Source organism: Sander lucioperca, chromosome 3 (assembly GCF_008315115.2).
Source record: "Sander lucioperca isolate FBNREF2018 chromosome 3, SLUC_FBN_1.2, whole genome shotgun sequence".
NCBI lineage: Eukaryota > Metazoa > Chordata > Actinopteri > Perciformes > Percidae > Sander > Sander lucioperca.
This window is the reverse complement of record NC_050175.1, coordinates 36,808,245-36,815,682: the sequence shown is the minus strand read 5'-3', so window position 1 is coordinate 36,815,682 and position 7,438 is coordinate 36,808,245.

Genomic DNA, 7,438 nt, shown 5'->3' with positions numbered 1-7,438 from the left:
TGTAATCTGGATGCAGCGTTTTTTTTGTTGTATTTGTTTTCTGGGTTTGTGTGCTTTTCTTTTTGCGTCGTTTCATATTTGCAGCGCGTTTATCTATTTGGTTGTGTTGTGTGTATTTGCAGCGCGTTTATGTATTTGGTTGTGTTGTGTGTATTTGCAGCGCGTTTGCTGAATGCTGCGCATGTGTTGTCAAATTAATGAAGTTGTTTTCTTAATTTGCTTGTGTTTTGTCTATTTGCGTGTGTTTTCTTAAGTTGCAGGGCGTCTGCCCCTGTCGGCCACCGTAGAAATGACAATAAAATACACATAAGTTGAGTTGACTGTCTCACTGTCTGTCTGTCTGTCTGTCTGTCTGTAAACGGTAGGCGTGGCTTGGGAGTAGATGCTAAAGCAGTGAAACAAGTGCATTCTGGGATTTGGTGTCTTTCATCCACATGAGCCAAAAACACATTTTCTGGCTTTTCTCTGCCTAGAAGCCACCAATTTCTAAAATAAATTCACATTTCTGCTACATAAGTGACCCAATTTAAAGGTGTATTCATCTTTCCAACGGTGAAATATCCCTTTAAGTGCCACTGGATCCTCTTTAGGTGTGTTCCTGCCACTTGACCACAATTTTTACAGGTCAGTCTGTATTTGCTTTGTTACACACACACACACACACACACACACACACACACACACACACACACACACACACACACACACACACACACACACACAGCAGCAGGAGAAGGACCTTGTTCCATTCACAGGCTATAAATAGGAGTAGATTGATGGGACATGGCTAATTACTAAGGTGTGTGTGTGTGTGCGTGTGTGTGTGTGTGTGTGTGTGTGTGGAGAGGAAGGTGGTGAGCTTCCCAGGGATGAAACCTGACCACTTTTTCCAAAATATGCAGTTGCTTTCTACATCATAATTCCCTCTTGTACCCATGTACCCATGTACCCATAGATATAAAACAACCAGTGCACTTCTCTTGTTATACTTGTTGACTATGATTGATTGATTGTCTGTGTTCTCATTGCCAATTTTAGTTCTTACTTTAATGCTATTTTATGTCATTTTAAACTGTATATATGTCTAATGTATTTTATCTAGCCCTCCTTCCTTTCCCCCTAAGTGGCTTTGTCGCTTGTTGACACACTTTCTATTGACCGCCGCACTAACGCACTTATTTCGACTCACAAAGTAACTTTACATTTGGTAACTGCAGTGCTAGTTGTATTTTACATGTGGAGGATTAAATAATTGCAATACAATCTTGAGCGCGTCACAGTGTGCTTATGCTTCTCTCAGTGTTTAGTCCCTCGCGGCAGCACTTTGTTGGACTGCTTACAGCTGCAACAGACACGTTAAAAGAAGATAAAGACACATTAGAAGACGATAAAAACACAGTGGAAGCAGATAAAGGAACACTAGAAGACGATAAAGACACAGTTGGGCTTTCTTTGTGTTGGCATTTTAGGGCATTTTCACACCTGAAAGTCTGAACCAAGGTCCGGACCAAGGTTCATGTTTTTGTTACATTGTCTACATTTGATCCAGTAAGTCTTGGTTTCACACTGCAGTTATGCAAGCGCACTAAAGATCTCTACGTGACAAAACTACGTCCTGCCGTCATCACATACGTGAGCTGCGTCTCCAGATACTTATAATTGATTGGTTTGTAGACGGGCTTCCCCGTCCTCTCGTATCCTCTCTCTGTGTCGGAGTTTTTTCAACTGACTGCTGCTCTCCCCTACTGCCGCGGCTTTCAGGTGTGAAAATGCCCTAAAATGCCAACACAAAGAAAGCCCAAGGTAACGGATATCCGGCCTAAATGAGAGATATCCGGTGGATTTTCCAGAGGCCACGGAGCAATCCTGGAAGTGGAACGTCAAGGATATAGACTACAGAATTAACAGAATGGGCTTAAAAATAGAGGCACTTTTTGTTTTGTTGTGATGTTGAAAAGCAAGACACGGGAACTTTCTATCTGGAGCATTTATTTAGAGACAAATGGAAACCTACACTGTACATTTACGAGGCCAATCACTTAACAAGTAAACTGCTGATTTATATTCTGCTCTGATAGCTGACAGCTGTCTGCACACTCTCTCTCACGTAGGCTACAAACTAAGCACTGACAGCTGTTCCTTAAAGGAGCTTCCCCGGTCTTATAACACCTGTATATGGCCAGAAAGTCTGAACCATCCAAAAAATGCTTTCACACTATGAAAGAACCGGACCATGGTTCAGTTTGATCCGGACCGAGACACCTCATTTGGCTGGACCAAATTTCGGCTGATTGGTCCAGACCATGGTCCGGGGGAGGTTTCACAGCTGTAATTTTGGTTCGGATCAAACTGAAAAGTCCGAAAGTCCGGACCAAACAAGGTAGGTGTGAAAGCCCCCTTAAACTCCGGTGGATTTGTGAGGACTATGGTTAACTGCTCCTCAGATCTCTGCAGGGTAAATCCAGACAGCTAGCTAGACTATCTGTCCAATCTGAGTTTTCTGTTGCATGACCAAAACAACTTTTGAACGTACACATGTTCCACCAAAACAAGTTCCTTCCCGAGGCTATTTTGCAGAGGCACCGTGGTTTTTCTCTGGCGCTTAGCACCGCCCAATACGATTGTGATTGGTTTAAAGAAATGCCATTAAACCAGAGCACGTTTTCCTCCCATCCCTGAATGCTGTGTGGACTAGCCAGACCCTCCTGCACAGCGCTTTGGAGGAAGGTCTGGCAAAGCGAGACTAATTAATTGTGTTGTAGCTCTGCTGCTACATACGTTAATAAAAAAAAAAAATAGAAATAGTGTTTTAGAGGGATTGTGTCATGATTTATCTATCATAGGTCACAGTTTGTTAAGACACAAATCTTGCACTTTGGGGCAGAAACAAGTTTCAAGATTCTGTCAAAATTTTAACCGAATTTCCGGAAAATCTGCACAAAAAAAGGGAATTAACGCGGGTTTCTTTCCAATGAATATTAGTTGGTTCATCGAGAGAAACAGTTTGTGTTGCCCATAAACCACTGCAGAAGAATACTGGACTAAGTATGCAAGTCGAACCTTAAACAGTAGAAAACAAAGTAGAAAACATGATGTAAATATATGTTTCATGTATTAATGTGAGAAAGATGACAGTCTCCTCATCGCTCCACACATCTGATGTCTTCAGGTCTTCAGTGACGCTTCATGTACATCACCATTTATTTGTGGGTTGCGTTGTACTTTGCTGCATGTTGCTTCCTATACACCAAGTTTTCCACCTCTGCCAAAACTTTAAAAGCTTTATTCTTTCCACTAAGTTTTGCAAATGATGTGCATAAAAATGTGGATGTGAACATACTGACATATTCGAGATGATATAGAAGAAGAAGATACCAAATTATTTAAAATTCACTCTGTTATACACTTAAGCTGTGTTGGAAACCACTCCCTCACTCACTCACTATTCCCTATATAGTGTTTATTAAATAGTGAACTATATATGGAACGACGATTTCGGACACTCACTGAAAACACATCATTGACGTGTGCCAGAAGATGTGCCCGTTGTTTGTGTGACGGAGGCGGGCCCGCCCAGCATCATGTAAACAAACCCAAACAAAATTACTTCTAATACGTCCCTGAAACAAAGCGAGCACCCAGGAGAATAGTAAAAGGTTGTATATATATATATATATATATATATACATATATATATATATATATATATATATATATATATATATATATGTTGCATGTTACATTTCCACTGTTTAGAAACGAAAGTGCACTCCATTTTTCCATTTCAGTTGTCGGGGTGCAGCTGCTTCTTCTTCTCCTTGGGGAAAACAAGACGGCGTTGCATTGTGGTATATGGGAGTAAAATGTAGGGTACATCGGGTACACTCACATTAGCAGTGCATTGTGGGTATCTTAAAGTGGACTAGATAGTGAATGAAATTAACCGCGGAGAATTCGAACACCACTACAAAATGGCGAACACACTATATAGTATTATATTATTATATTATATACTATTTCCGTGATAGGGAACGGTTTCGAGCACAGCTTCAGTCTGAATCAATGGGAGTACATTTCCATGTTGTCTGCTCTCTGTGTGTTGCTGTTCTTTTCTGTACCTTAATGTATGAATGGTTCATGAGAACAGCTTGAGTGTTTCCCTGTTCATCATATCATATAATCAAAATATTGATTATAGCCACTTTAAAGCTTTAGTGCGTAACTTTTTGATATTAATGAACGTCCGTTACATTCAAGCCATTGCCAATTGAGTTGCTACAAAGCTAATTAAGACTATCAGCTCCACACAACTCTCTCTGGATTTCTCAGTATGACTATGATCAGAAGATTGTGGCATCTGGTGACTTTCCCGTGCAGAAACTCGAGTGAAGATAATGCCCATCATGTTTTTTTTAATCCTCCGTGTCCATCTTGACTGCTTGCAACTGTGTGGAGGAGGGGGTGGGGGTGGTGCGTGGTCACGTAAGACTTGTATCATGTGGACACGCCGACAGTTTTGTTGTCAATACTTGGAATTTGTCATGGGGGCGAAAGAAACTACACACTATAGCTTTAAAGTCACCTGCTAAACTGGCACGAATGAATGAAAAGCAACAACCCCCTCCTGCTGCTCTGTTGGTCAAAGGTCAGCAGCACAGACAATTTGGGTTTTGCTTGTTTTATGCTCTCACGTGTGTGTGTGTGTGTGTGTGTGTGTGTGTGTGTGTGTGTGTGTGTGTGTTTTAAAGCTTATCAGACTCAGCAGACGCTCAGTTTGTCATTCACACTTGTTTCCCATGTCGTCACACCCCTGTGACAGACTTGCGTCCCATAATCCTCAGCGTGTGATGTCACAGGGTCAGCCACAGGTGACTTGTCACTAAAGACGCAGGTCAGGCAGGAGCATGATGCAAGAACGGGACAGATTTCAGAGTTTAATTTCAAAGTTTAATTGCAGCCAATCAGTGTTGATTCTCAGATCACAGCATCATGTCTTATGCCTCGGGCCAGATTCTGTCCACACAAGCTTAGTTTGACAACATTTCTGCGCCCACACTAAAATGCAAAAAGGACTCCAAACACTTGCCGGGCCAGTAGATGGTGATAAAGGCTGCGTCAACAATACAATAAAGATTCTGAGCACGTGTAATGAGCCTATTTTCCTTTGAAGGTGTAAACAAATCAAACAATAGTAGCTAATTATTTCTTTATTTCTACATATTTGATAGAGGTTGATTGATTAGAATATCCTTTCCAAAAATATCTGTATACTAGTAGACCGGTCAATAGTGAGAGGTGAAATGTAACGTTAGATAGCTCACGTTAGATGATGCTGAGCGCTGTGAGTCTATCTTGGCTTAGTCTCGCATTGCCAGACCTTCCATCACAGAGCTGTGGAGGAGGGTCTGGCTAGTCCACACAGCATTCTGGGATGGGAGAAAAACGTGCTCTGGTTTATTGACATTTCTTTAAACCAATCACAATCGTCATGGGCGGTGCTAAGCGCTGGACGGAGAGACGGCGCCTCTGCAAAATAGTCTCGGGAAGGAACTTGTTTTGGTGGAACGTGTGTACGTTCAAAAGTAGTTTTAGTCGTGCAACAGAAAACTCAGATTGGACAGATAGTCTAGCTAGCTGTCTGGATTTACCCTGCAGAGATCTGAGGAGCAGTTAACCATAGTCCTCAGAAATCCACCGGAGTTTAGAACGCCAACACAAAGAAAGAGGAAGGTGACGGACATCCGGTGGAATTTCCGGCGGCATCGGAGCAATCCCAGAAGTGGAACGTCGTGGATATAGACTAATCTTGGTTTATCTGCGAGTGAACAAACTGAAGGGAAGGGATGAGAATGGGTGGCGGGTCGAGGGGTGACATTACTCTCGGATTATTTGACTGACTCGCCGGCATCAGCTGGGAGGAACGACAGGCTGCACGAAAAATGAACTCTGTTTACACATTATGTGTGAAACGGCAAATTATATGTATTTATTTTATAATCGAAGGTGCCAGAACGCCATTCCTGATCGTTCCGGCGCCAATTTATCCCCTGAATGTAACCAAGTACATTTACTAAGGTACTCTACTTAAGTACAATTTCGAGGGACTAGAGTATTTCAATTTCATGCATCTTTATACTTCTGCTCCACTACGTGTCAGAGGTTTATAAATCTGGGGAGCTTTTGAAAGATCATGACATTAGTTTTCTTTATATTTACTGCCAAGGCCCAGCTTCTCTCTCTCTCTCTCTCTCTCTCTCTCTCTGTCTGCTTTATGTGGAACAAGAACACTATTAACACTATTAAGTAGGTCTCTAATGAGATTAGCTTTCCTGCTAAACCCCACCAACCCCAAGTCACAATTACATCACCATTTTTATATAAAAATGGGTCAGTTACAAGTCCAAAGTTTCATAAACACAGACAAGAACAAAAGTTTAAACCCCCACCATGTGAGGCTGAAATGTTTCTTAGAAACCTTTCTTATCCTTAGTTATATAAAAATATGCCATTCTGGACTATAACATGTAACATTTGGCTTTTATTTCTATGTTTTTGGCTTGCTCAAATATGTACAGGTAGAATACAAGAAGTATTGTCAGAGGTTTTTGAACAGCTTTGGTTCCAGAAGTGATTTTCCCCGTTCAATTGCTCCATTGACGTTTAAAGAAATGCTTATATAAAGACTTGGACTTGGATATTTACTGTATATTTATAATGAGTGGATGTATTATCAATTCCACATTTAGTTTTTAAACTTACAGCCTTCAATTGATTTGAGTGGTTATTAGTGTTCTTTCTTTCTTCCTAACCTGTTTATTTTGTGTGTATTTGTTCAAGCTGCTGCGCACTTGGTCCTTGCCAGGACAAATAAAGTTGTATTGGAAATTGAAATCGAGGAGCTGACAGTCGCTGATGTTAAGGCTCCTCCCGGTGGTCAGACGGGAAAGCAGCACAGGGAGAAGCTGTGTGTGTGTGTGTGTGTGTGTGTGTGTGTGTGTGTGTGTGTGTGTGTGTGTGTGTGTGTGTGTGTGTGTGTCCTTGTTTAACTACATTCGTGGGGTCCAAAAACTGTGAGTCCAGCATACTTGTGGAGTCCGGACAGCTTTGTGGGGCCAAAATGCTGGACCCCACAATTTTAAAGGGCTGTTTGAGGGTTAATGTAGGATTAGGGTTAGAATTAGGTTATGGTTAGGGTGAGGGTAAGGGTTAAGGTTAGGCATTTAGTTGTGATGGTTAAGGTTAGGGTAAGGGGCTAGGGAATGCATTATGTCAATGACGGGTCCCCACAAAGATAGTGCCATGCACTGTGTGTGTGTGTGTGTGTGTGTGTTCAGTGTTAGTGAGGAGCATCTCTGCATGGAAACATTATGTATGGGCTTCATGTAACATAATGACACTGTGAGCTTGTTGTTCCCACACAGAGGAGATGGTGTGTGTG